At 40.7% G+C, this 27720-nt stretch overlaps 1 protein-coding gene across 5 annotated transcripts in view; it reads right to left on the bottom strand.

Moving 5' to 3' along the window:
• The window catches only part of EXOC2 (exocyst complex component 2), a 200110-nt gene extending 193705 nt beyond the window's left edge, over nt 1-6405 (bottom strand). For 4 of the 5 annotated variants that reach the window (XM_058555396.1, XM_058555397.1, XM_058555401.1 and 1 more), the window contains exons 1-2: nt 6328-6405; nt 843-943 (exon numbers count right to left, since the gene is read on the bottom strand). The gene's annotated coding sequence lies outside the window, so the exon portion shown is untranslated. The remainder of the gene's footprint in view (nt 1-842; nt 944-6327) is intronic. The other variant, XM_058555398.1, reaches the window with a different exon arrangement.
• Nucleotides 6406-27720: the final 21315 nt, after the last annotated feature.

Below are 27720 nucleotides of genomic sequence, written 5' to 3'. Positions count from 1 at the left end.
GAAAAATAGAAGTTCTGATTCACTGAAGACTTGAAGAACCTTCACCAAATAAGTCAAGGAAAGCCTCCTGATGTTAAAAGCACTATTTTCTTAGATCAGCCATAGAAAAGTAAAATTATTCCCCAAAAAAAACACCAAAAAATAAAAATAATAATAAACTCCCAAACTTCACCCCTCTCCATGCTACTCAAACCAGCATCACCAGGGAGCAAATCACAATGGAGGAATCTCAAGACCCCAGCCCAACTCCAATAAATGAGAATCTACATTTTAGCCATTTGTGTGCACATTAACGTTTGAGAAGCACTAGGTAGACTTATCCTGTCCAAAGCCATCCTGGATCCAAAGGATCCCAGAAAAATCTAGTTGCAGAGCTGCCTAGTGATTTTCAACAAAATTATACTCAACTAGATTCTCAGGCCAGCCAGCAACAGAACTAAATTGTAGAATTCACTGTATTCCTTGAGTCACGTTCAACCTATCCTAGGATAGACTTGCCCCTTGGGGCTGGGCTGGGCAGGGCTGGCCCCAAACAGATCTATACCGGGAAAAGGGTCCTAGAGTAGGGTAATTTACTTCCTTCAGTTTTCTGTAAACTCAGACTCTACTTTTCCTGAGCAAAGGCAAGGTCAAGTTACATCAGCACTGTCACACATTTCACTACCTAAGAGCACAGGGTCTTAGACAAGTCTTAGAGACAGGGTCATGAACTCTTCCATCCAGTTTTCTAAATTAATCATCTCTCTCCTGCTGCATCTCAAAGTCATGATTAACAAAAATATAATCATGCACAAATCTGAAAGAATGAATCCATGGGAACAAACTGTACTAAGAAGACTCACTGGTTCTCAGCAGGAGCATCTGCAGAAACGAAGGCCTGAGCAGACAGGAGGGAAGGCAGCCACGCGCTCCTGGCTCTCTTGTAGACCTCTTTGCTTCCTTACTCCTAGAAACAAAATATAATTGAAACATACTAAGTTTTTAAAATGAAAGCATAAGTATTTGTGTTTTAATTCATTTGGAAAAAAATCCAATGATTTAAAAAATTTAACTGATAAATGGCACTTAATTTTTTTTTTTTTTTTTTTTTTGATGGGGAAAAAAATCTTCACTCCTGCTACAATGTTTGGAGGTACGGGACTAAAGAGAAGAGAATCTACATGAGGTGACTGGAAAGAATACTGGAAGCAAGACAGAATACAGTGGAAAAGCCTGATACTTTGGCTCTCCAGAGTTCCCACATAACTAACTGTACATATGTAACTAATCTGTTACATAAATACTTGATTCCCTAGCTATTCTCTTAAAACAAGCACTGGATTCCCTCTTAATTAGAAGAGTTTATTAAAAGTCTCTTTCTTTACTTCCCAGAAACTATAAAATCTTCTGCCTCAGCAGGCTGTCTCTTCCTAGAGGACAATTACTTTCACTACATTTCAAAGCCAAAAGCTGTAGGTCTAAAAGTGGCTGGTCCTCTACCTCATGCCATTGGACACTGATGACATATCACAAATTAAACAGGCCAGTGCAAATCCATCCCCCTTCTATCACCCCCCACCCAAGAAAAGCAAATATAAAAACAAAAACCTTCTTAAGAAGATACACTACTTAATGGAAGGAAGAAGGAAGAGTAGTTTCATGTAAAAGCATAGCATTATTGATTCATCCATCTATTGCCAATTGTACCCATGTCCCTACCACTGCCTCTTGATTAGATCTACACTGGGTGAATAAAACATTAGTTCCTGATATTTTAGGAAACGTTTAATTATTCAGAAAAAAAATGTCCAGGTGTTTTTGTTTTTCCAAGAAAGATAGATCACTTGGACAATACTGAAGAAGTCGTTATCAAATACAATTGATTTTGATCTCTTAGTCCATCGAGAAGATTTGGGATATATACAGAGATTGGTCACCCAGCACCTCAAAAGATGATAGTGTTGGATTTCTATCCCTCAGAAAAACAGATGCAGATAATCCAGGATTTGGAACAAGGAAATACCCCCAGATTGTTCAGTCAAAACAAATATTTATTTGGGACACTTTCTACGTCCCAGGCACTACACTGGGGAAGTAACAGGAACAAGATTTTGTGGCAAAGAGGTTACAGACGACCTTGGCCTTCAGTAGAGTGATGGGCACCAAAACTAGACAGCAGTGGGATGAGTGAAATGTTGAGTACAAACAACTATTTAAGAAATTTGGCTGGGAGGGGAAGAAGAGAGAGAAATTTCAACAGGGAAATGTGAAATCAAAGGAGGATGCTACTTTTTTATTATTGTTGTTTTTCTCTTTTGTTTTATTGTTGCCTGTCTCTAAGCATGTTTAAAGGCTGACAGGAAGGAGCCTTTGGCAAGTGATGAAGAACTGAGTGAAGTGCTCCGAAAGGCAGGAGTGGATGGGACACAGAGCCCAGGTAGAGGCGTCAGTCTTAGAGTAAATGCAATCTCGTTCAATGTAACTGGGGAAGGAGGAAAGATTTTTTGGAAGAAAGAGCATGGGATTTTCCTCTGATAGCTCTATTAGTTCTGAAGTAGGTGGCAGGATTATTTGCTAATAACACAGATTATGTGCAAGAATGAGAGGTTTGAGAAGCGTGGAAAATGCTTAAAATAGATTCTGCAAAGAACAGAAGCAAGTGCTGAGGAGGAAAACACTAGAAAATTCTTTGATACCCAGTTGAGACTGGTGACCATGGATTTACAGGGTACAAATCTAGATGCTAGGATTTTCCCCTGCTGGTCTCAGCAACTCGGCTCAAGCATTCAAGAAGGTAAAGAGTTGAGATGGTCCAGGGCTGAGAAGTCGCCAGCCAGGTGATACAGAAGGATGATGATACAACTGAGCATACTGGTATGACAGTGACCTAAGATCAGGTGAAAGAGCAAGTATAATGGAGTAACTGAGCAAGGACTAGAAAGATAAGAGACTGTAAGCAAAGAGTGGGAAGTTTGAGCTTTGGATTTCAAAAGTGGACCATTCTCAGGCTGGGCACCTCAGTCCTGCTCCCCGACCCCCACGCACCACATCTCCAGCAATAGCCATACCCTCTCCTGTGGCTCCAGCTTGCAGTGGGCTCTGCTTTCTCCTTTTGTCCCTTCAGCTGTTAGTTTCTCTTCAGGCCTCACCATCTCTTGTTTGATCCCTAGCCCTGCCCACACCTCCACAAGTAGTCCCTTCATTAAAATCTCCTTATGTGAACCATCTGGCATGAATTTTGATTCCTGCTGAGACGCTGACTTATCCAGATACACATCATGTCAATCACATAGGGCTTTCATTAAAATTAAACTAAAACCAAATATCCATGGCTTTTTGTCTTTCAGTAAAATTATAATACAATGCAAGTTAAAATCATATACCCTCCAAGATTACAGAAATTCTAAGTGGAAAAGGACTTTAAAAATTCATCAAAGCTTACAGATGAAACTAGGTGCCAACCTTGCCAAAAGCAGCACAGCTAGCAGGAAGCAAGGAGAGCAGTCCTTCGGCGCTGCCCAAGGAGCACCGAAGGCTAACTGTGCCAGGCGCCACGTGAAGGCCTGCCTGGATCCACCTGGTGCAACTACATTCTAATTAACTAAAATCCAGGCTTCCCAAATTTCAGTGTCCACTGTTCTTTCCATTATTGGCACCAAGATTTATTTTAAGTGGGAAATAGTAAGTACAAGGAATTACTAAAGCCAAAACCAAAAATAAAGCCAACTGTATGATCCACCCCAGTCTTAAATGCTACCAACAACATTAAGTTAAAGAATACTCATGAAGCTTTTGAGCAAGCCTAATACAATTTTCCAGAAAAAAAAAAAAAAAGCCTAGTAAATCAGTCCAAACTCCTGTGCCTGACCTTCAAGGCATTTCATAATCCAAAATGTGGCCTTTGTTCCTGGTATGCCGCCAGATGTTAACATGCCCTCCCTCCAAAGGACCACATCCTCTCCATCAAGGTCTGACCTCCATGAAGCCTTCCCAACAACTCGAACCCCAACAGATCCTTCCCTTCTCTGAACTCCTGCTGTACTTACACTCAATACTACAGTTTAGTTCTCAGCAATTCTTTAATCTTTAATCTAGAGGGCAAAAACACCCCTTCTGAATCCAGGCTAATACTATTTTATTTCTAATGTGTGTGTCAGGCATATGCTAAAATTGGCAGACACAAAAATGACTGAGACTAAGCCCTGTCTGGCAAGAGCTTAGTCTTTTGACAGATATGTAAATACCAGCAATAGCTATAGCCCTGAAGACAACACAGGGTTATCCCTGTGCTAAGTGGTTACAGGATTCACTGAGTTGGAAAATTTCAAAGCCAGAAGAACTGTTTGAGATAATCTAGTTTTATGTATTCTCTGACTACAGGAAAAAGGAAACTGAACCCCAAAGAAGCTAAGTAACAGCCCACACTACGAAGCAGGTGGGTGGCAGCACATGGACCACTAAATGTTTGCTTTGACTCCTAAACCAAAATACCTTTTGAATCCATAATTTCAAACTGAAGTCCAAGGATGCCTATGGGTGTGTCCACAGCTTCAAGAGTCATAATTTCTCTACAATTACTTTGTGTTTGTATCAATAATAATTCTTTTAAATTAACATAAACACACTGAATCATGTGATTATAATGGAACACTACTACCATGCTATTTTACCAGGCACTCCAGGGGAGCCATGAACATATTCCCCAGGGTCTGAGAACAATCAACATTGTAGACTACTGCTTTGCAGAGTGATCAATGTTATTTCTCCTCCAGTCAATTTCAAAATTCTCTCTACTCATTACTGACCTAAAACTCATCCATTCAATAAGCTCCTACTATGTGTCGGGTGCTATACTAGGTTCCTGGCTGACAAAGATGACTAAACTGGAGAAGGAGTGAAAAAGAAATTGAGAGATGAACTGCATACCCACATTTCCCATATGGCCTGATCCTGCCCGTGCCTGACACCAAAAATTGTCAAAGTCCTTTATTAGAAGACTGTCTTGCCAAAAATTTTTGGGTACCAATTTCATTTCTCATAGATTCATACACAGCAGGCTCTCAAATATTTGTGGAATGAATGAAAATTTAACTCAGCAGGTTAATAACCATCTTTTAGAAAGGTAATATAGTTCAAAATGATAGTCAGTACAGGATATTAAACACTTGACAAGAAAAAATATATACTTTCTGAAACTTCCAAGAGTTGTTCCAACTTACTCTGGGGGATCCTCTGCTTCTCTGCTTAAAATTATTAAGTTTCTACTTAATCCAACAGAAGAGAACATTTGAGTACTAAGCACACATTATCCTCTTTCTATTACCACCCTTTGAGTCAACAACTTTCAACACACAGATGATCCCTGGGAAGCTTTTGGCTTTCAGTTCCTTTGACATTAGAGTCAGTTACACAAAGTCTGGCCAGAATATATGTACTAACATTTATAAACAAAATATTATTATGCATTAGGAGACGGATGCACATAACCTCAGTTAGAACTAGCTTTTCAATACAGTGTCCCCAAACGATTTAATTAAGGTGTGGCTGATTCTTAAAATATTTTTCAACGGTTTCCTTGTAAGTTTATTCAGATTCATAAAAAAAGAAACAAATTTTCTCATAGTTATTAGTATGATTGACCTTTAGCGATTAGAAGTAGATTATTCCCATTTAAAGACAAGCTCTTTCAAAAACTGTTTCTTGGAATTAACAAAGTGTCTATTTGCAAAATCTTGGGGTATCAAGTTCAGCACCAGCGGGCGTAGAGGAGAGAGAACACAGTGGCTGGGTGTGCAGGCTCTGGAGCCTCGCTGCATGGTCCCAGGGGCAGCTCAAACACCGAGGAGTATACAACCTCAGGCTAGCACTTGACCACTCTGAGCTCCCGTGTCCCCAACAGTAAAACGGGACACTACGTCAGCATCCACTCTCTCGGGCATTACGTCAATCAGGGGACGCAGACGCTGAGAACGGTGACAGGCACCAGCTCCTGTCAGGAACCTGACAGGTACAGCTCCCAACCGAGGCGAAACCGCCTCACGCCGCTGTTCACGACCCCACCCTCAGCCTTACACGGGACCGCCGCACAGGGCGCGAGGGGCCGGGGAGGCCAGCACGCCCACCCCCGAGGGTCAGCGTCGGGGCAACGCCCGGCCAGGACGCGGAGACCCGGGGGTGCCGCCGGCGCGGGTGGCGACCGCCCCTTCCCCACAGGCGGCCCGGTAGCGGCAGAGGCCGGGGCCGGGGCCGGGGCCTCCTCCGACCGCCCGCGCGGCAGGCCGCCCGCCGCCCTGCCGGCCCGCGCTCCCGGACTGGCCCTGCGCCGGTACGCGGGGCTCCGACACGTACCTGCCGCCCGCTGGCCGCGCTCCGGCCGCGCCGCCAGGCCTCCCTCTCGCCAGCGCTCCCGGCCGGCCGCCCCACCGCCGCGCCGCACTTCCGCCCCGCGAGCGCCGAGGGCGTCGATCCGCCGCGCAGTCGAGCGCCGAGTCCTCGATGGCCGAGCCTCCGCGGAGGGGCGGGGCGGGCTCCGCACTGGGGTGGGGGCGTGCCGTGTGCACCCTCCGGCCCCGCGACGTCGGGTCCCGCCAGAGACGCCGGAGGATGGCACTCGTTGCTTTTGTGGTGGGCCCTGCCCTGAGCCAGGACGCTGCAGCGGGTCAGGACACTGGCTCCAACGAGGCCCTGGGAGGCTAGGTGACACACAAAGCCACAGGACCATGGACGTTGCGGAGGAGAATGCCAGTCTACAGCCTGGAAACCCTGAGTGTGATCGTTTCAGTTCGGCAAACTTAGTGAGCACCTCCACCGGCTGGGCGCCGTGCAGGGCGCTAGAGACGCACAGGCGAATAAAGGCAGTCACTTCCTGTCAGGATCTCCCTGGGCTGAGGATAAACCGTGGCATGGCAAGAGGAAAAGAGATGGCACTGAGGGAGCGACTGCAGCAGTCTTGTCAAGAAATGATGGTGGTCTGCACTAAGGGGACAAAGGTGGGGACAGGGGAAAGTGATGAGAAAATACTCTTCTGGTTACTTCTCTTTTATTAGCGAAAGCAGCAGCAAGATCATCCATGAAAACAGAGGATGCAGGGCAAGGGAGGTGTGAGGAGGAAGGAGAAAGGGTGAAATCTTTATCCTGAATATTGTGAAGAAAATTACTAAGAAAATGTGGTAGGATTTCCAGGCAAAGCTGAAAGTCCCCTTGGGATGTGTAGTCCTAAGTTTAAAATGGGACCAGTCAGCATGTGTATGTTTTGGCTGCTCTAGTGCAGATAGAGAGTTAGCAGAAAATTAGTTGTAACCTAGGTTGGAGATAGGCAGGAGCAGGGAGCAAAGGACTTGAGGGTCTATGCAAAGAAATGACATTATGGAGAACCATGGAGTTTAAGCTGAGTGACAGGATATTTAGAGGGATTTTTCTGGCTGTCCTGGAATTGGCCACTTAGACTGGAAAAGGGGGCAGATAACTAGGGTGACCACATGTCCCACTCTGCGTGAGATAACCCTGGTTTTTGTCTGTTATCCTGGCTTAATTATTGAGTGTCCCTTTCATGGTCAAGTGTCCTTGTTTCAACAGTATATAGTAACCCTAAAGTCACTCCACATTTTAAAGAGAGCCCCAAACAACCGGGGTCGGACACCTCTTCGAAGCTTAGAAGAGACTCACCCAGTTGGCTCTAAGCCAGGTTAGTGCTTGCTGACCTGAGACACGCAGGAGCCTGTGCTTGCTGCCATCAGAGTGGAGGTGAGCATGGGGGGTCCCGTTCTTGGGAGAATTGGCCTACCACTGGGACTGTATGTGATCAAGAGTGTGCTACCTGCTTCCCTTCTAGAAATTCCCAAAGGTAGGAGACCTGTTGGAGTAACCTGCTACAGCTGAATGGAGAGGAGGGTAGCTGTGGAGCAGAGGCACAACCATGGTGGGGGGTCTTGCCATCTCTTAGCCCAGGAATTCACACTTACACCTTACACAAACTTTGTGTTTGGCCAATCTGTGTGTCTCACATGAATGCCTACCAGACAGCATCCACAGCAGAGGGGCACCAGAATGATTTGACCAGCCTCTGTCCTGGGCCAGCCCAGGGTTTGTACAATGGGCCTATGAATGGAGTAGCCATGGTGGCAGGGATGGAGCTGCACGGACCCCTCTTAACAAGGTAGATCTAGACAGTGTGTTCCCCCTCCAGCTGCAGAGGCCAATGTGCAGCTAGAGGTATGATACCTTCCCTCGAGGAGACCAGGCAGCTCCTTGGTGGCAAGGTGATTTCCTCAGACCCAGTTACATATCTTGGGTTTGGGTTTGTCTTCCCTGCCTGCAGGGCCCTGGCAAGCATCACTATCCAATTGCTCACACAGGGTCGGATTTATCATCATGGAATTTCCCATAGTATCACCTGGGACCAGGGACCCCTTTAAGAGTGAAAGAGGTATGACAAAGGGGACAATACCACAAGAGCCAATGGTTCTACATACATCACACACCCAGAAGCTGACACCCTGATAGAATATTAGAATGGCCTCTTAAAGGCACAGCTAAGGCTCCAGCTTAGGGGTAACATTTTGCAGCATTGAGCTGCTGTGCTATGGGATGTAGTATATATTTTGAACCTAATACCAGCGTACAGTGCTGCGTCCAAATAGAGTCCTGGCTCCTATGGCAGGAGAGGATGCTTTGCCAGGGGACACAAGATTCCACTATATCTAAAGCCCTCTCCTCGTTTGGGATCCTCATACAGGAAACAAAAAAATTGACCTTTACGATCAGGAGGATATAGGAGCAGGGAGGATTATTTCTGGACCTCAAGGCACTCACTGGGCATCTTTTCTATGCCTGGTGATATCAGCAAATGCGCAATGCAGCAACCCTGGCCTGACAAGGGCATGGCAACCAGAGGCTCAGATCCTACAGGGACGAAGGTCTGGGTCACTTCAAGCAAGCAACCTGGGCCAGCGGAAGTGCTAGTTAAGGGTGAGGGGAATCTAGAATAGGTGATAAAGGAAGAAGATTATGAGAATCACAATGGCCTCAGGACCAACGGCAGCAGGAGCCCATAGCTCGACCTATCAGTGCTCCAGATGTGAGTGTGATGGGACATCAGTGTGAGGAGTCAGTGACAGGACAGCGTGAACACAACACAGCATGCGAGGGATGGACAGTGGCAGAGGCCATCAGAGCCTACCCATATTCCTCTGCTGTGCCCTCTGCTCTCAGAAGGCTTCTTTCTGGGAACACCTGCCCCTCGGTGCCTCAGGGCTTTCTTTCTCAATGCAGGGGAAGCTGGAAGTACTGGCAAGTTCATCGGCCCAAAAGTAGGCTTCAACCAAAGATAGTTGTATAACTATTGGGCTGCCGTTCCCAGGGTAGTTCGGAGGCATGTTATCCAGGGTATTTTCAGAGCTCCCTCGGGAATGCCTTCACAGCACATCTTTTATTGGCTTCCTTCCCTTTCCCACCTGGCATACCCACTCCCTTCCTGGTGTTTCCTGGTATCACCTCCCAAGTTAGATACTAGCCCTTGAAACCATATCTCAGGGTCAGCTTCTGGGGGAATCCAGCCTAAATAGTCATTATTATAGACCAAAAACAGCCTATACTTATTACAACTCAAATATCTTTATGTGCTGAATTGCACACCTGTTAGAGAAATACATCCTGAGAAAAAGAAGATGATATTTTGTACAGATGCTTTGAGTTGTGGGACTTAGCATGACTTCATTTTTCTCTCCTTTACATCAGAAGACATGTCAAAGTCGCTCCAGCATGCAATAACTCAACTGTCCTAGGGTCATCCATTCTAAAACACACAGGAAACGTGAGTCAGAGACCTGGCAGCAGAGGTTGAAAGGAAATTGTTTTCTGTATCCTGGCAGTGGTACCCCACTTCACTGTGAAACCAAACCCTTTTCTTGTCTCGCTTTTGGGTCTGCGTGACACACCATTTCTCAAGTTAGGTGATCCTGCCATTAAGCTGGTATGAATGGCTCTTGAGAACACACAGATCTTTCCTGGATCAAAATAATGACAAATAATATTGTATCCCTGAAACAAAAATACTCAAAAGAGGAAAGAAAACCTTTCACTAATATAAAAATTACTGATGGTGTTTTCTTTCTTTTTTCTTAAATTTCTGGTCCGTATTCTGAAGCCAGTTAGCAAATGTTAGTGCAGTATATACAGAAGCTGGCAGCAAATAAAATCATTAAGCCTAAAATTACAGTAGTAGCTGGTGAGTCAATTAAATATTGTTATACAGCTTTGTGTTTTCAATTCTGCATCAAATTTATTTTGACTTAGAAAAAATAACTATGAAGCATGAAATTCCTTTGGTTTCAGTCTTAGGAAACACTATGACAGACACAGTTCCCTGTTCTTTGTATATATATTTTTTACATTAAATGAGCACCTAGAGTGTTTCATACTGCATGGTATATCAGTTTGTAATGGATCATATTAGTATAGAATCTAATCCTCAAAACAACTGTAATTTGCCATATCTTAGTGATCCTTTTTACCAAAGACTGACAATTGTTGGTCTTCTGTTAACTCATCAATTCTAAGCCCCTTGCTGGCAGATTGCTGTCTTATTTGTTGTCATATGTACCGCAGAGCCTTACAGAGCAGGTAGTCAATACACGAGGCTGGCCCCCCAGTAAGAGCACTAACCACAACCTGTAAATAGATATTGTCTGTTGGCTTACTCTTTGTTGTCTCCTCCCACTAGGATATAAGCTTCCTGAGGGAAGGGACTTTGTATTGTTCACCCATGCTTCACACACAGTAGATGCTCACTAAATAAGTGTTGCATGAAAAGCTAAAGATAATAATAATAATAACAATACATTATGATAGTGGCAGAGTTGGGGGAGATGCCTGTTTCCAGTTATCTATTTCAAAATATGCTTAATGCTCACTTAAAGGTACAAAAAGATGAGCAAAATTTGAAATATAAATCTTGACAATGTTTGAATGATTGAAATGTTTCACTGATTACCATCCAACTTTGTCATTCCTCGCTGGAGTCTTTTATGGTTTAAGATCACAAGGACAGTTTGACATCCTCCCAGGTTGTGACAATTACAACTCTCTCGTAGCAATTCCCAGGCTGGGCCTGTTGGTTAAGGAAGCCCCTTGAGTCATTTTTTTTTTGAGCTTAATCTTGCTATTGTGTAATCCTAGCAAATGCCTTTGTGTGGACTTCAGTATCTACAGCTCTGTCAGCTTCAGAGCTCTGTATATGCAAAGTCCTCAAAATAGTCAAATGTCTCCAATCAATTTTTACAGCAAAGCATAGCTCTGTGGTTTTCTGTTTATTTGCTATTTGCATATTTTATTAAGAAAACTGTAAATAAAGCTGTGTCTATATAGGGATATGGTGTTTCAACAGTGTTACTCCAACCACATGCCATCACTGCCACCCAGCACAGTGATGCAGCTGTGTTTACCACCTGTGTTTATATCCCTGTCTCTGGCAGTAGGTCATATCTGTAGGTGGTCCGGAAGAGAACAGAGAAGTTGAGGAAAGTCACTGACTGCCAGAGAGATATGAGAGATGGGGAATCTGGCGAGAGGGAACTGGGTCAGAATGTGAAAACAACTCATCTTAGCGACTAGGGTATCTCCCTTCTCTGCCAGGCCTGCCCTGCTACTTAGCAGAGAGAGCAGGAACCACCTAATTCTGTGATTTTCTGTGAATAGGAATTTAGGTCTCTTCGTGTTCTAAATGAAGGATTTATAACTGAATGCAAGATAGCATTTTAATTTATTTTAATTGCTAGGCAGTAGTAGGTGGTTGAGTTTTTTCATTTTGCGTTTTTGTGTGTTTGCTTGTTTTGTCTTGTCTTTTAAAACTTTCCACTTGAAGGTCCTGTGTACTTCAGCGGGAACAAGGCCAACTTGCATTCTATCAGTAGTGTCTGCAGTTACAGAAAAGACATAGAAAATGGTACCACATTCCCAGTTTATTCCACTGATGTGATATTTCCCCTAATAGATTGGGGCTTAGGGCAGCAGACTGGCTGGCTTGCCGCGTTCTCTGTCTATCGTCAAGGACTATCACCCCGTTTGGAGCAGAAGTGCCAGTTCCAGTTTCATTGGGCAGAGAGACATGTTGCTAGCTTCTGGACTTTTGCATAGGATGTGAGTCCTATCCACACTCCTTTAGGAAGCCTTCCCACTTCGAAGAGTTTCAGAAATGCCTCGCATATAATTTGTCTGCCTGGCTTCATATCTCATTTCTTCTTGTTCTAATATGACAGATTTTTGTCTGAGTCCTCTCATTGCTTAGCTAACACCTTGGTTTCCCACAAACCCAATAAAAGATTTTAAACTCCTGAAAGACAGTTTTCTCACCCACTGTTTTCAGTAGATTTCGCCTACGTTAACTCATCTGTGCTTCCCTTCCAGGTTTTGAATATAGTTCCCGAAGGCGATCACAAGCCTCAGTGTGCAAGACGCCCGCTCAGCATCCCACTGTGCTGTGTCCCAGCTGCTCCCGTCTGTGCGCCCGCCCACCTGCACAGAGCTGCCTCCTGTATTTTTAAGCAGTGGCTTTTAAGCAGTGGCTGGTATTCTCCTGCCCTCAGTGTGCTGGCCAGTTCCCCAGCAGAGCCCTCTATATACTTTCCATGGTACAAAGGGATGAGGATTAAGTGGAAAGTTAAAAGCCAAAGATAATTTCCAGTCCACACTTTAGATAACAGTCTGAACCTTGGGTCTTTCTGAGTGATCCCTTATAACAAAAGTAATAACATAGAGTGTAGCCAATTGATTTGAGTAAGAACTTATTTTTCCACCCCTCGTGGAGTTTGAGCAGTGAAATACTAAAAATAAAGAAACAAAAATGTTCAAAGTCCCTGAAAAATCAAGAATTAACTACAGTGCTGTTGGCTTAAAGATAGATAGATAGATAGATAGACAGACAGATAGATAGGTATAGATACAGATATAGATTAATTACACTGAGAGTTCAGAAACCCAAACTCTGGGCCAGGCCTGATATCAACCCTAATTGGATGTGTTCTTTGACCTCTTGAGAGTTCCAGTTATTTCATTTTTAAAATAAGGTGGTCGGGTGGGAGAAACCCTAAAACTCCTTTAAGCTCTAAAATCCCATGACTGCACTTTTCAACAAACGACTATTCTGCAGTGAGTTTTGGCTGACCTGCAGAGCCTTCTCTCTGGCAACTTTATCTGGCCATCTGCTTAGGACAGGACGTATGGGTGGTGGTAGTGGAGTTTTTCCACATAACTCTATATGCCAGCCGCAGTGGATCACACTAATTGTTCTTGCTATTCATTTAAAGGGATTTTTTTTTTCTCCTAGATACTTTGTTCTTTAAATTTGTTACCTATAAGGCAATCCATTTTAAACCGAAAAATTCGTGGTTGCTTTCTCTGACCTTGAAGCAGACTGTTGGTCCTTTTCTGTTTCCATAACTTTTTGCTCCTCTGTCCTGAACTACTTCCACACCTCCTCAGCCCCCTGCCTATGAACTGATTGCTTTGCTTCTTTGTCCCTGGCTAGGGTACTATAGTAGAAAGCCAAACCATAGTGGGTTAGCTGTGGAGTAAAGAAATAAAGAGAAAACCAATATAATGTTAAATACGTGGGTTTCATTTTCAACTTTGTGTTTTTATCGAATTCCTATAAAGTAACTCCTTCTAAGCCTGGCTACATTTTCTTAGATCCTGGATATGTGGTTCTGTGCTAATGTGCATTACTATAATGTTTTACATATATTAACATGAGGCATATGCATCCCACTAACATGGATTAGAAGCTCAGATGGATGCACAGACATGAATGATAAACTTTAGTACATGCATATGCTTTCTTTCTGATAAACAATAGCTTTTCAGGACTGTAGACTTGTAAGAATTCCTAACAAAGTCTTATTTGAGAACAAATGGAGACTGTCTAATTATGTAATTATAATTTATCCTAGAAATTTACATACTCTGTTTGCTGATTTCAAATTGTGAAAGGAAATCTCAGTAATTGCTGTTAGTCCTTTGACGTCGTTTTCTGCTTGGATGTGTTTACATACAATTGTTATTGCTGCTAAGTGGCCTCCTATTTGTAAGCATGTATTTGTTAGAACACATTTAGAAGAAAGTTTTTATTCTTTAGGAAAATCAGTTTTGAACCAGAATTTATAGACCGCATTTTCCGTGGTTATAATGCTGGCTTGCTTTGAAATGTCAATCCTCTTCCACTGTCTAGTGGAAAAATGACCAGCATGGTGTGACAAGGCACAATGTTGATTAATATCGAGGAAAAAAACAATTAAACGTCATCTAGTTTTCTAATGCTTTGCATAAATTTGCTGATAACTACTGACTCTACATTTGGTGGCAATTTTTCTAGTAAATATAATTTCAAGGCAGAAACAATAATGTAAAGTAGAATATCACCCAAAGGAAAAAGGGACTGAAATGTATCACTATATCAGCCCTCGTCTTCCCCCATCAGGCATTTGGCATGCTTTAAGAGAAATAAAAGATAAATTAATTCTAAGAGAATTTAGAATGTTCTTCCTGAGCAATATGAGTCAGCTTCCCACATCAAACAGAGAGGAGAGATTTTGCATTTTTAGTTGCTGTTCTGTATTTGCAGAATTTTCACATTGCTTTCCTTTCTCGGTTAACAACATAGTAATTCTTTACTTTAAAGATGTCTAAATTCCAAACTCACCAAATTGTATACATTAGATATGTGCAATTTTCGTATATCAATTATACTTCAATAGAGCTGTTAATTTTTTTTAAATGTCTAAGAAATCTGTGTTTAACTGAATCTAGATGCAGTGCAATTCTAGAAAGCACTTTCAAGAAAGGTTTATTTTCTACACAAAACTAATTGTCTAGCCACTAATTCAGAGAGAGGCTCTGTAATGTATTTGCAGCAATTCAAGCTTGTTTTTTCAAATCAACAAATATTGACACAGTGCCTCTTACACTCCAGGCATTGCTCTTTTTTTCTACACGTCCTCTCTTGGCTTCTATAAATTCAGCTAATCTGCCAGTAAGGTAAAGACATTATAATTATTATTATTTTTGCAATATTTATTTTCCAACAGCAAAATAAGAAAAGGATATTTTGGATGGTGGGAGGTGATGAGATTAAATGAAAAATCCTGTTTTATCTTCTTTTTATTTTTTGTGCCTCAGTCTTGTTTGATAAATATTTACAATTAGGGCTAATACAAATCGATTGCCTCAGAGAATCTGTTGGTGGAAAATCTGTAACAAATAAGAAAATAGCAGCTAAAACTCTGAAGAATCTGTCTTCCCTGCTTGTTTTTCAAGCATACTTTAACATGTTAATTCAGCAAATTTTGAGTGGAACAAAACAAAGACTGTTCTACTGGTTAGATTTTTGAGTAAACACAATTAGGTAAGCAGTATTTGGGGGTGGAAATAATCCCAGGCGCACGGCTGTTGACATAACTAATTGTTTTACAATGCAAGCATGAATAAATTCGCTACTTTAAAATGTAAGTGACCCATACACTATTAATCTTTGAATTTCTCAATGTGAACTTAATTATATGGAAGATATATATATATATATTGTAATTCATATTATATGCACACATTCATATTATTGTGATCTCTATTGGAAATACAGAAATATAGGCATTTGTCAGCTTCATATGAGAATAAGTATGCATTAAGTACACATTACTACTATTTTTGAAAAATGACAATAGCAAATCATTCAAATGATTTTTAAAACTGTATGCCTATCCTGATTAGGGATCTAATAACTACATGTTAAACAGTTTTAAATTACCAGAATGTTATATATTTCATGACAGTTAATGAACCTAACTAACTAATTTAGAATACTGACCTTCCTTATAAAACATAATTATAGAATGCAGGTAGTTCTGTCATGGAATCAAAGCTTTCTACTTTATCCAATGAGATTCCATATTGTCTTAGCGTACAGACTAATAGAAACAGCAAATTAACTTTTATAAACTTCAGAAACCTTACATTTTTTAAAAGTGGAAATTAGAATAGTTCTCATTGTAGAAGCGTTGTAATGAACTACTCTTCCAAGAAGGCTAAGCAAGCAGCTTATTTAAATATGAAATAAATAAATGTTAAAAAATTTAGCAACTCTGATATATGAACTTCGCTAACTTATCATTTCATCGTATCTGTAATAATTATTAATAAAATTAATATTGCTGGTAATATTTATTATTAATAATAGTCTTCAACTGCTGAGAAACAGAGACAAAAACCTTCTTTAATGTATAAAATCTATAGGCGTCTGAGGTGTTAAAATCTCCATCTAGTTTTGGTTACTGACATACCCCAAGTTCTTTTCAGGTCATCGTGAACAAAACGCACAAAGAGGTCCTAATGGCCACTTCAGGGAGTGCCCATGCTCCAGGGGTGGTCACTGGAACATTCCAGAAGATTGAAGCAAGCATTTCAGTCTGTGAGTGATGGTAGTGACAGATGTCAACTTCTTATTCCTTTTGCATAAATAATTCATTTGAGATTCGTAGGGATTGATTATATACTGTGGCTTTTTATTTCCTGAAAAGCGCACTTTCATAGTGATGAGAACAAGTTGTTACAAAATCAAAAATGGCTGGCAGCAGGCAAGTGAGAACTGTTAGCTAACTAATCAAAATTAAAAAGAAAAAAATTAAGTGGAGGTGGACAGAGGAGAAAGTTGAGTCAACAGACTAAAGTTTCTTCTTTCCTCCCTCCTTCATCCTTCCTTCCTTCTATTTTAATTTTTGAACAGAACAAATGCTTCTGAGAATATTAGAAATTCTTTTTTCTAAACAGTAACAAGTAATTTTAGTGTCATTTGTCATTCATTCTTGTTTAAGCTAAAGGCAGTGGCAGATTAAGGCAGGCCTTCCAAACCTTCGGAAAAAGATCCTCTACTCGAGGGGCCTCCCACCCTGTCTGTGGGCAGCCTCGCCTGGCAGGCAGTCCTAAGGCTTGCTGTGGTCAGGCCAGAGGTGGACTCCATGGTCACTGCCCACCACTGCCTATCACACACACACACACACACACACACACACACACACACACACACACTGTCTTAAGCAAAGATTGAAAACTTAAACTGAATTTGGAAACAGCAACTATGGAGAAGCGTTGCAAGGGGTAAGTGGGGGCAGTCAGACTGGAAGTCATGTGCCAGTGATGAGTGTAAGGAACTAGGGGGGAGCAGCTGTGGGGGCTCAAGGCCTTTTGAATGTTTAGATTCTATTTTGTCTCAGCCCCATTTTAACCCACCTTGCATCATCCTCTCTCATCAATCACAGTTTAAATATTTATTTTCCCCACATCTCTTTCATCTTTTCGGCCAATTGAGGTCTTCAGCAGAATTCTACGTAAAAAGAATGCTGACAGCAGCATTCTAATTTTTTAAAAATTCTCTGGTTGACACATTTCTCTTTTGTGGCTGACCTGCTCATCATAGGAAGATTGTGAACTGGTACTTTGCTTTCAGCAGCTCCTCAGGTCGTTCGTGGCCTGTGAAACTGGAGAGCTGTGTTTGGGAGGGTTCGGGCTTCCTAGCCACAAGGCATCTTCTCTCCCAGTCTTGAAGTGAGTAGACAGTCTACACTGGCAGATCCTTAGGCCTAGAGTTCTGTGAGGTACCTTGTTCTCTTAGTTATATCACCTCTGTTTGCCTCTATTGCAAGACAATGTTCAGAAGAACCAGCTTATTTTCTCAAGAAAAAGAAATCAGGAACTTGGTTTATTTTGCCTTATGCTTTGGATAAACTAATCCCAATCAGGTGAATTGTCATTGTTTACAGTTGAATGTCAGATGTAGAAAACCGATACATAGATCCAATAATTCTATTACCCAACATTGTACATATATAGCCCAATTTTCTGTCTAAGTTATTAAGTTTCAAGAGAAAGCAAAAATGAGAAGCTATTTCATACTTACGCTTTCATTTTCTTTGTTTTTTGCATTGCCCATTTGGCAACCTTGTCCCTCTTCAGCTTGCTCTGCAGATAACGGCCCATTCTCTGTTATATAAATCTCCTAGCCCAGGCTTTGCATTTTCATTAGGAATGTTTTTGAAATTTTAGGAATTCATTTCTTTTGGGCAGTACCTAACTTCAGCTGTGAAGTGTGTCCATGCACAAGTTGTAAACGATGCTCTGGAGGTACATATCTCTGCTAGAAGGAAACGGCAGCTCTCTGCTTCACACAGGAAAGGGTAAGTCAGAAGAAGTGGTTCTGTTCTTGTTTATTCTGTGAAGCACATTCTTTTAAAAAATATTTTAATTTTGCTATTTGATATCTAAGGGAGAAATTATCAGCCATGTTAAAATTTATTGTTAACTCTAGCAAAGTGGAATTGATAGTGGGAAATATTACAAATGTGTAATTTTTATTTTTTGAGGCTTTGTACAAATAGTAAAACATGTCTTTCTCCGTATCTGTTCAGACTTAACTATGAAAGGCAAGCCTCCAAATGGACTATGTCCCAGATGGCATTTATTTTCTTAAGGTATAATTTAACATAAGACAGACACAATAAGAGGCTCGCTACTAGGGGAAAAAAAAATGATATAGATGTGAATAATGTGATTTCCTTTTAACATTTTATTTAAAAAAGTCAAATGAAAAGAAGAACTACTAAATAAAATATATTTGAATTTACCAAGTTAATGAATGTCTGCTAGCTTGTTTTCTGAACGGTTCAGAAGAGCAGAAGAGCCTGTAGTAATCCTGTTCTGCACTGGATTAAATATTCAGCACAGCCATCCAACATTAAGTATCTTCTTTATTTAAACTGCAATACTTGTTCTATTTTTCAAACTTGATTCCATTAGTATGCTTCTATTTTTAATAAACAGACTTATTTTCTTTTAATATCTCTTCTTACTGAGTTTAATGTGCTTTTTAAATAAGTGAGCCTCAGGGAATTATTATGAACCTCACTTATCTATGTTGAAAAATACTTTTATGGCTTATGAAGAGCTATATAAACATGACATGTTACCATTATTATATGCACAGTACATCTTATATAGTGAGTTTCAGATACATACTCAGTATCACATGAAAAACCATAAATATATTATTCAGCTCACCTCTGGATATTCAAAATAAGTACTTCAGCTATGCAATATGTGCATAGTCCAAGCAGATTTTTTCCCTGTTTAACACCTTTAATTTTAAGACAAAACATGTATTGAAAAGAAATCCTATTTATGAATTATAGTAAGGCATTAATCAGTTGGTTCACCAGAGAAGTCAGACACCTTTATGTACTTATTTTTTTATGTGAAAGTATGATTTATGTGTCATTGTCATTGATTTTTTGACAATTTAGTGCAATCTCCAGTTTATAAAAAGTAACTCAGGATATCAATTTAATACCATTAATTGTTTGATTAAAATGACCAGATGAAATTTTTTCTTTCCCAAATCAGTTGCCTAAACCTAAATAGGACAAATATTTTTCAAGATTTTACTTTTACCTCACGGCCATGGCAGCCTTTGCTCCACAGAAAGGTCTTATCATTTTCCCATTTTGAGGTGAATTGATGTACAATTAGTTTGCCCATCTATTACATCTGTGGCAGAAATGCATATAAACCAAAGGAAGGTAGCTCTCAGGATTTAGAAAATGACACAGATTCAGTCCTGTTTTAAAGACACAAAACTGGAAATGTATTTGCCCCTCAACTGGCATTCTTTCAGGGAGTTGAATTAAAGTAATCGTCTTTGGTGATTAACTCTGTTTAACATGTGCATATATTTTCAACCTTTCTAAATCTTTCTTTTTAATATATTTTATGAAGAATGTATCAGATGTTAAAATTTCACTCTCTCTATATACTCTTAGTTCAGAAATGAAAGATACACACATCCAGGATGAAATCAAAAGTCAATTTTAAGGTGTAAATTCTATAAGCCATGTGTATAAATTTAATTTTTGCCAAAATTGTGCTTTTACACAAATTCATTGAAATAGAGTCCTCTTTGAATGTTAGGCAATACAGAATTTACAGCAGTGGTAGATTATTAGAACAACATGGCATAACAGCTTGATAAAATTAAAAATTTCCCTGCTAGCCTCATATTCCTAAAGAAAAAGGCAACATAAGCAGGCTGTAATTTGTAGGAAACTGCAGTGCTACAGTATGGAGAAGAAGCTCTTTTTTAAATATATTAATCTGACAGAAAACTCGAGCCAGTCATTTCATGAAGATTTAGCCAGGGGCAGTCAATTATTGAATTTTACCAAATAATTTTTAATGTTACCTCCTATTTATCTTTTATTTTTCATAGTACTGAGCACATCACTGTGTTTTCTCCTTTTCAAGGAGAAAGTAAACTTGCCTTTTTAGTTTCATGAAAAAAGAGGCATTTCTATTCACTTATATTTAGTTACAATTTATAAAGGCCACACTGCAAATTCAAACCAGGGGGACAGTCTTTTGTTATGTGTTTGTGAGCTGATGGGGACTGGCTTTTCTTCTCATTGTCATAGTTTGAAATTGAAGTGCTGCACTGCTGAGAAAATGCCATGAAAATATAACCCACTGCATTCCAGGAAAATAAATAAGCAAGGCCACCCAAATTTTCAGTTAGTGCTCTCACAGAATGCAGGAAATGGCAAGAGATCCGTCCAAGGTGCCCCAGGCCGGGTCGTGGACATGGAGCAGTGACAGGAAGGCTAGAAAGGGAACGCAGGCACAGTGTGAAGATGGCCTGTCTCCAAGGAAAATGTGTGCTCACAGGCTAGTAGTGACTTCCTAAAGCAGACCGGCGGGTATTACATCCAAGCACACTGCTCAGCTTCAAGATTTGCATGTTTAATGGTGAAGTAACACTTGAAAGTTCTAGTGGCATTACATATTCTATATCATAAGCTTACTAAACATTCTCAGTATCCCCCCCATATACAGTTTTAGCCACTGGAAACACCAATATTCTGGACAGTTGGTGAAAATTATAAATTGCTTTTGATTTAAAGTGTCAGGCCTAAGGATCGATTGTTTCCCACTTGGTGGCATTGTTTGCTAGCACACCGTAGCCAGTGGGGAAGCCACTGGTCAAGAGGCAAAGAGGGAGCTGGTGTCCTCCCTCCGCAAAGCGAAAGCCAGTCTTCTCCGGAGTCAGCAGGAGAGGTAAGAACACCAGTTTCTGAAGGAGGAGGTAAAAGGTTATGGTTTAGAAGCTCCTTTCCTGGAATGCGTTCTTCTGAAATGGTCACATCTCTAGTCTGAAGGTAATACATAAAAGCCAAGAAAGGAAAGAGAGGAAACAGTGGCTTCTTCAGGGGCCATATATACCCTGACCCCTGCCTTGTCATTTCTTCACTCGCTTTCTGTTCCACTTCTCAGACCTTCACTTCAGTATTTGGAGTTTTACGGCTCATCCTGTTGAAGTTAGTTAAGGAAAAAAAATCCGTTTTTCAGTGACATGATGTTGTTTGAGCTTAGAAAACAGCCCCTATTATTTCGGATGGATTTTATCTGTGTTGTGCTCTGTTTTAAATTTCAAATTACACTAAATTCTTTGACCATCTTCACACTACATTGATAAAAAGTAAATTTATACATTCTATTTATTCTTACAACAAAGGAATGAAATCATTGAGGAGCTACTACAAACTACAATTGTTAAAATAAGGAATAAAACTCACAAGTGATCCCACTAAGCTATCATTATGGGCGCAGGACTAATGACGTGGGTAAGTAGAAAACAAACACATCACTCCAGCTGAAGATTAGATATGAAATCAAATTATGCTTTGGAATTATTTAAATAACAATGCTGTGTATTTGTGGTATATATAGGAGAGCTTTTTAAAAAATGATTATTCATCACCTCACAGAGTAAATGGGAACAAAAGCACCGACCGTATTTTTCTTCTTAGCTTATTCCTTCTGGTTAAGAGCATTTTCTTGGCAAATCAACGATTTTGTTAGGTTCGAAAGGCTATCATTTCCTTTTCACAGTAAAATCAGGAATTTCATTTTTATACAATACCGGAGCATTTCCTATAATTGAATTCTAATGGTTTAGGAGCGTGCTCTTTACCTAGATATCCTATACAAAATAAGGAACAACAACAACAAAAAAGCCAACCAAACTTCTTTCCATTTGCAATAGTTTCAAAATATATGTCTTTAGATTTAGCAAGTTAAGCAATTTTCAGGTATCGTGAAATCCAGAACAGCCTCGGGTCATAATATATGCTTCCGGTCATAGCGCTGCCCACAGAGGAAAGACGCAGCGACCGGAGCTTTCTTAGCCGTGGTTCTCCAGCTTGCCCTCCTCCAAGCCCTCATGTGCTGTGCTATTCGTTTCTTCTCTTTCCTTCTTTCCCTTTGCTTCCACGCCTCAGGCTCTCATTGCTTTCCACATTCCATCCACTGAACCTGCTTCCAGGAAATTATTTAATGAATTCCTGCTAAAGTGTAAGTTATTCATAGGGTTTAATTTATTTATTCAACAAATGTTTTAAGCACCGTGCTTAGTAAGGTCTCTGAGAAATATAGAAATGATACTGGCACTTGTCCTTTGGATAAGATACCAGAACAAATAATCATAATGCAAGGCTGTGAGTTCAATGGCAGAGTTGGAAGGGACCTTGATGCCATGTAGACAAAACCTCTGATTTTATAGATGAAAAAGTTAAGGCCTAGAACCAGATAATTGACATGACCATATTTCTACTAAAACTCAATAGGAACCTGCTGGTCTAGTGCTGTTTCTGCATTGCTTCAATATCCAAATCTTTCTCACATGTTGTGCTAGATGAAATTATTGTTTAAAATATTCACTGCCCCTCCTACAGGTTTCTGCCTCTGTGGGAATTATACACCTTTTCCCCATTGATGTCAGTCTTGACCATGGACTTGGTTTAACAATGAAACAGGAGCAGAAGTGACATGTGCTATGTCCAAGAGGAAGCTTGAAAAGCTATCACATGGTCTGTCACCTTCCTTCCCCTCTTTTAGGATGTCTGCATTTTTCCAAATAAAGGTTGCTTCTTCAGCCTAGGTCTTCGGAGAAAGAATGGATGGAGCAGAGCCACAGCCAAGATGCACATAATAGGAGTAAGAGAGAAACCTCTGTTGTTGTAAGCACTGGGATTTCAGAGTTATTTGTTTTTGCAGCAAAACATAGCCTCACCCCTGATACATTATGTTGCTGCCAAAACAGAGAAGACTTGGCCAGTGGTTACTCATTCCATTTGTACAATTCAACCTTGATCAGGGGCATTATATAATCATGATTCTAATTTTTTTACTAAGATCAAAAAGTGGATTCATGGAGGGCAGACACCCAGATGCTCAATTCCAGGGCTCCATAGATAGTCTGGTCCCTTTGGAGGCCAGGCCTGGTGGAGAAGGGCACACCCAGAAAGGTGTGGATCCTGCTGCCCAGTGGTAGCTGCCCCATGCAAACCCTGAGGTGCTTTTGTCTGACTGAAGAAGCCTCAGCTTAGCTGCCATGAGAGGAAGAGTCCTCCAGGAAAAAGTAGGAAGGTGAGCTGTCTCTCGTTGGTAACTTCAGATGGCCTCAACCTGAGCCTGTGTTCCTGAAGGAAAAAGCCGCCATGACATAGGTCAGAAAGTGATCTATTTATGAGACAGTAGTAAAGCAGGCACAGAGCATATTAAACTCAGGGGATCAAGAAAATGTTCTTGGAGGAGGCAGCTTTTCTACTGGACTTTGAAGAATGAATGGGAATTCAACACCCAGAGATAGCAGGAACTGGCCATTTGCCCCACAGTTTCATTATCATCAGATACACTGTGGTACGAAGGCCTAGCATGTTTCAGAAAGTGTGTTACCTCTTCTAGATCACATTTTTAATTCAAAGAATTAATATTAGGACAAGAGTTTTGGGGTTTTTTTGTTTAAATGGCAGAGGAGTTTCTGAAATTTGATCTCAGCATTTTGCTGATATTTTGGCACTAATCGTGTGTTAGTTTGATTTCTCTGCTTTCATTTCTGTGTTCTCTCCCCTAAACATTGACCGACTCACGGGCAGGGGTAGTGTTCTGCTGAGCTGTTACCCTGAGACCTGGCACAGTTCTTGACTCAATGAGCATGCAGCAAATACTTAATGAGGAATGAGTAAATAAATATTGTTGGCCTTCCCCATTCTTACTTATATGTAGAAAATATGCACACTTTATGAAGTGAAGAAACTATATGATTGTCTTTAAAATGTAGAAAAAAATCAGAATCATTGTCAAGATTTACCCAACATTTACAACGACCTTTGCTGAACAGCAAGTCAAATGTCTTCTTTTCTTGAAGATCATAATTCACAGCTATGTCACATATCTTCTTATTTTATATGTAACCATCTGTGCCTTTACAAATTCATTTGTGACTAAAATTTTTAAAAATTGGAAACAAGCAATGTCCAATTGTCCTTTGAAATTGATTTACAAAACATGGCTTTATTTCATTCAGCTCAGTGTTTTAAGATGATATTCACCACAATCTGAATTTTCAGTCCTGCCTCAGCTCCGGCTAGAGTCTCCGCATGTTTCTGAATCATCAAGCTGTGGTCCTTAGAAAGAACGGAAAGCTGTGCATTGGAAGGACGCGCTCTTCTGAAAGCATCTCTCTGTGGGCCAATAAGCAGCTGGTGGGAATTACCAGGGTCATGGTAACATGAAAAAAACACAATAGTTAGGATGCCATGACTGCCTAGTTTAAAATAGATGTTTAAGAGGTAATAAATTTATTAGCATAAAAATGGCCAGAATGGTTTATATAAACAAAATAAATAGACATTGTATACATAAATGTCTATTGTCGCTCTCATCATTGGAGGCAATGTGGACAAACATAAATAGATGGAAAAATGGGCTTTGGAATCCAAGAGACTTGTGCTTAAACCCTGGTCTGCCCTGCACTGCCTTGGGAGGATGGACCACTCTAAGCCTCAGTTTTCTAACGTGCCTGATGGAGAGAATGTTTTCTGTTTCCCAGCGTTGCGGTGCTGGCACAAAGCAGATGCTCTTTAAGTATTGTTTCTTTCTCTTTTTCCATCATAAATAAGTATTTATCATGTACTATAATATGAAAAATTATTACTGTTTGATTATTACTATATTTGGTAAATACAAAATATTTATCAAGTTCCTTCTGTGTGCAAGGCAATCAGCTGGGTGCTGATTGTACACTGGTACAGTGCTTATTGAAGGTTTTCCTTTTTCTTTCCCTGCCCTGACTCTCCTCCCTCCCACCATTCTCCTGCTGAAATACAAACCCAAACCATAGCCTATTTAAAGGTTGTGGCACATGGCCATCTTCAATATAGCAGACCACTCTGAATTTAAATTTGTCACCATTTTCCTTAGAGGGAATGAGAGAGAAAATGAATTTAATTTAGTATAAAAAATAAACATTTTTGGGTGCTGGAAACGTTTGTGGTGCTTTAAGAGCTGTTATCATTAATCAGTCAAGCATGTTTACCCGTACCCATGATTGCTTATGAAACCGAGCCGCATGCCCTGGGCCCTTCAATGAGAGATGGCTACCAAATTCTGAGGCGAAGGGTGCATGTTCTCAGTAATGCTTATATATGCCTGGACTGGCTCATGAATGTGGTCTCTTTTAGAGTATGCTTCTCATGGCTAAAAGGTGACATAAAACAGTGGTTCAGAGTATTGTAAAGCACTGCTTGTACTATTGTTACCTCGTGGCTTTCGATTTTTGGCCAATGCATTTTCTTGTGGTTGTGCTTCTTAATAGTTTATCGTGTTATAATTTTGAGAGGCAGCATCTTCTGCATGAATTCTCTTTATCCCAGTTGTAAAATAGCCATGGTAATTATTATCATTAGCTAATTCTTACCACACAAAAGGGAGCATGGCATTTGCCCGGGAGGAGAAAGTTATTCAGGAGTCAACAAGGCATGGCAGACTTACAGCATCCATAGTGTAACCTCAGAATGGGTGGGAGTCTGGGCTGGGAGGAGAGCTGGTGAACATCTCTTTTGCGTGAGCTCCTTCTGTGCACAAAAGGAACTTTCCTAAGAAACTAAGGCAAAGAGGAAGCCCAATACAGAAAATGTGAAACCTTAAAAATAAGTAGGTTTCCGGTTTAGAACAGAATTTGGCCTCCAATAAATATGTATGTGTTGCTAAGCATTAGTATCATTATTATTAGTGAATTAAGCAACTAAGTGAATTTGGTGCCATTTACTGCAATGGACTGGAGGAGGATCGGGTTTGGGGGAAAATATCAGAAATTCTATTTGGGAAGTGTTAAGATGTTCATTAGATTTCTAAGTAGAGGGGTCGAGCTGAACATAAGAATCTGGAGTTGCTGGGGAAAGGCCAGAGCTAGATATATAGATTTGATCTTTCGAGCAAGAGTCCTGAATGAGATCATGAACGTTGAGAGGTTGAGGAAAGGAGGAAAACACAGGAGGAGGAGTAAAAAGAAGGAGCCGGTGATGTTGGAAGGAAATAAGAATGCATTTTCTATGGAAAATGGTGCTTCAAGAAAGGCGTGGTCAGCAGTGTTAGTTCTCACTGAGAAATCAAGTACAGTGGGTTCTGAGGATTGACCATGGAATGTGGTAAATGGACATAAAAGTGGCAACTTGGCAGAAGGGGATTCGGTGTCCTCGAATTCACAAGCCCAGGTGGAGTGAGCCATGGAGAATAGGGAGGTAAAGAAGTGCAGACATCCCAGAAAAACTCCAGACCCTTCGCGTCTGTCCTGCCTGGGTCCGTGCAAGCTCAAGCACTTCAAACCCTTAACCTTCAGGCTGGCACTTCTGTAAGGCCCACGGTATTCTCAATTCCTTCCCAATTCTTTCAACAAGCTTTGTGAAGCAGCAGCGATGGTTCTGTTGCCTAAAACTAGTGAAGCGGACTAACACACTCATCTAAATGATGCATAAATTCGTACAAAGAGATTGGACGTGTAATTTGGAAGTTGAGGAATTCTGTATCCTAAAACCAATCTATAGATTATGGTCTTCAAGTAATAGAAAGTTTTCTTGTCCTCTAAAATGATCATAATGTGCTTAATACGTAAAATAAATAAGACATCTGTAATAGCTATGAAGAACAATTGGACAAATCGTGTAATTTTGGAAGTCATCATTGTTGCTTCTTAACCTAAACAGATCTTCTGTCCTGTTATGGACTGAATTGTGTCCCCCACAAATTCTGTGTTGAATCCCTAACCCCCAATGTGACTGTATTCGGAGTTAGGGCCTTTAAGAAGGTGATTAAGGTTAAATGAGGATTTAAGGGTGAAGCCCTAATCCAATAGAACTGGCGTCCTTATAAGAAGAGAGAGAGAGACACACACAGTGAGAGAGACAGTGAGAAGATGGCCATCTGCAAGTCACAGAAAGAGAAAGGCCTCAGAAGAAACCAACCCTGCCAATACCTTGATCTTGGATTTCTAGCCTCCAGAACTATGAGAAATAAATTTCTGTTGTTGAAGCAGCCCAGTCTGTGGTATTTTGTTATGGCAGCCCTAGCAGAATAAGACACTCCTATCTCCATTAACCTAGCCAATTGATTCTACTGGTATAATATGTCTGGAATCTATTTACTCTCCACCAAGCCTGCTGCCTAGGCCTAATTCAGGTGCTTATGCTCTCTTTTCTGGACTATTAAAATAGTCCTTGTATTGGTCTCTTGTCTGCCCTAATCAACTCATCCTTCATACTCTGTCCAGTTCATTTGTCTCAGGAACCAGAGCCAGGAATAGAATTGGAGTCAGAGCTT

The sequence above is a fragment of the Diceros bicornis genome, chromosome 14, assembly GCF_020826845.1.
Source record: "Diceros bicornis minor isolate mBicDic1 chromosome 14, mDicBic1.mat.cur, whole genome shotgun sequence".
NCBI classification, from domain to species: domain Eukaryota; kingdom Metazoa; phylum Chordata; class Mammalia; order Perissodactyla; family Rhinocerotidae; genus Diceros; species Diceros bicornis.
The sequence above is the reverse complement of the archived record's forward strand: the minus strand, read 5'-3'. Positions and strand labels throughout refer to the sequence as shown.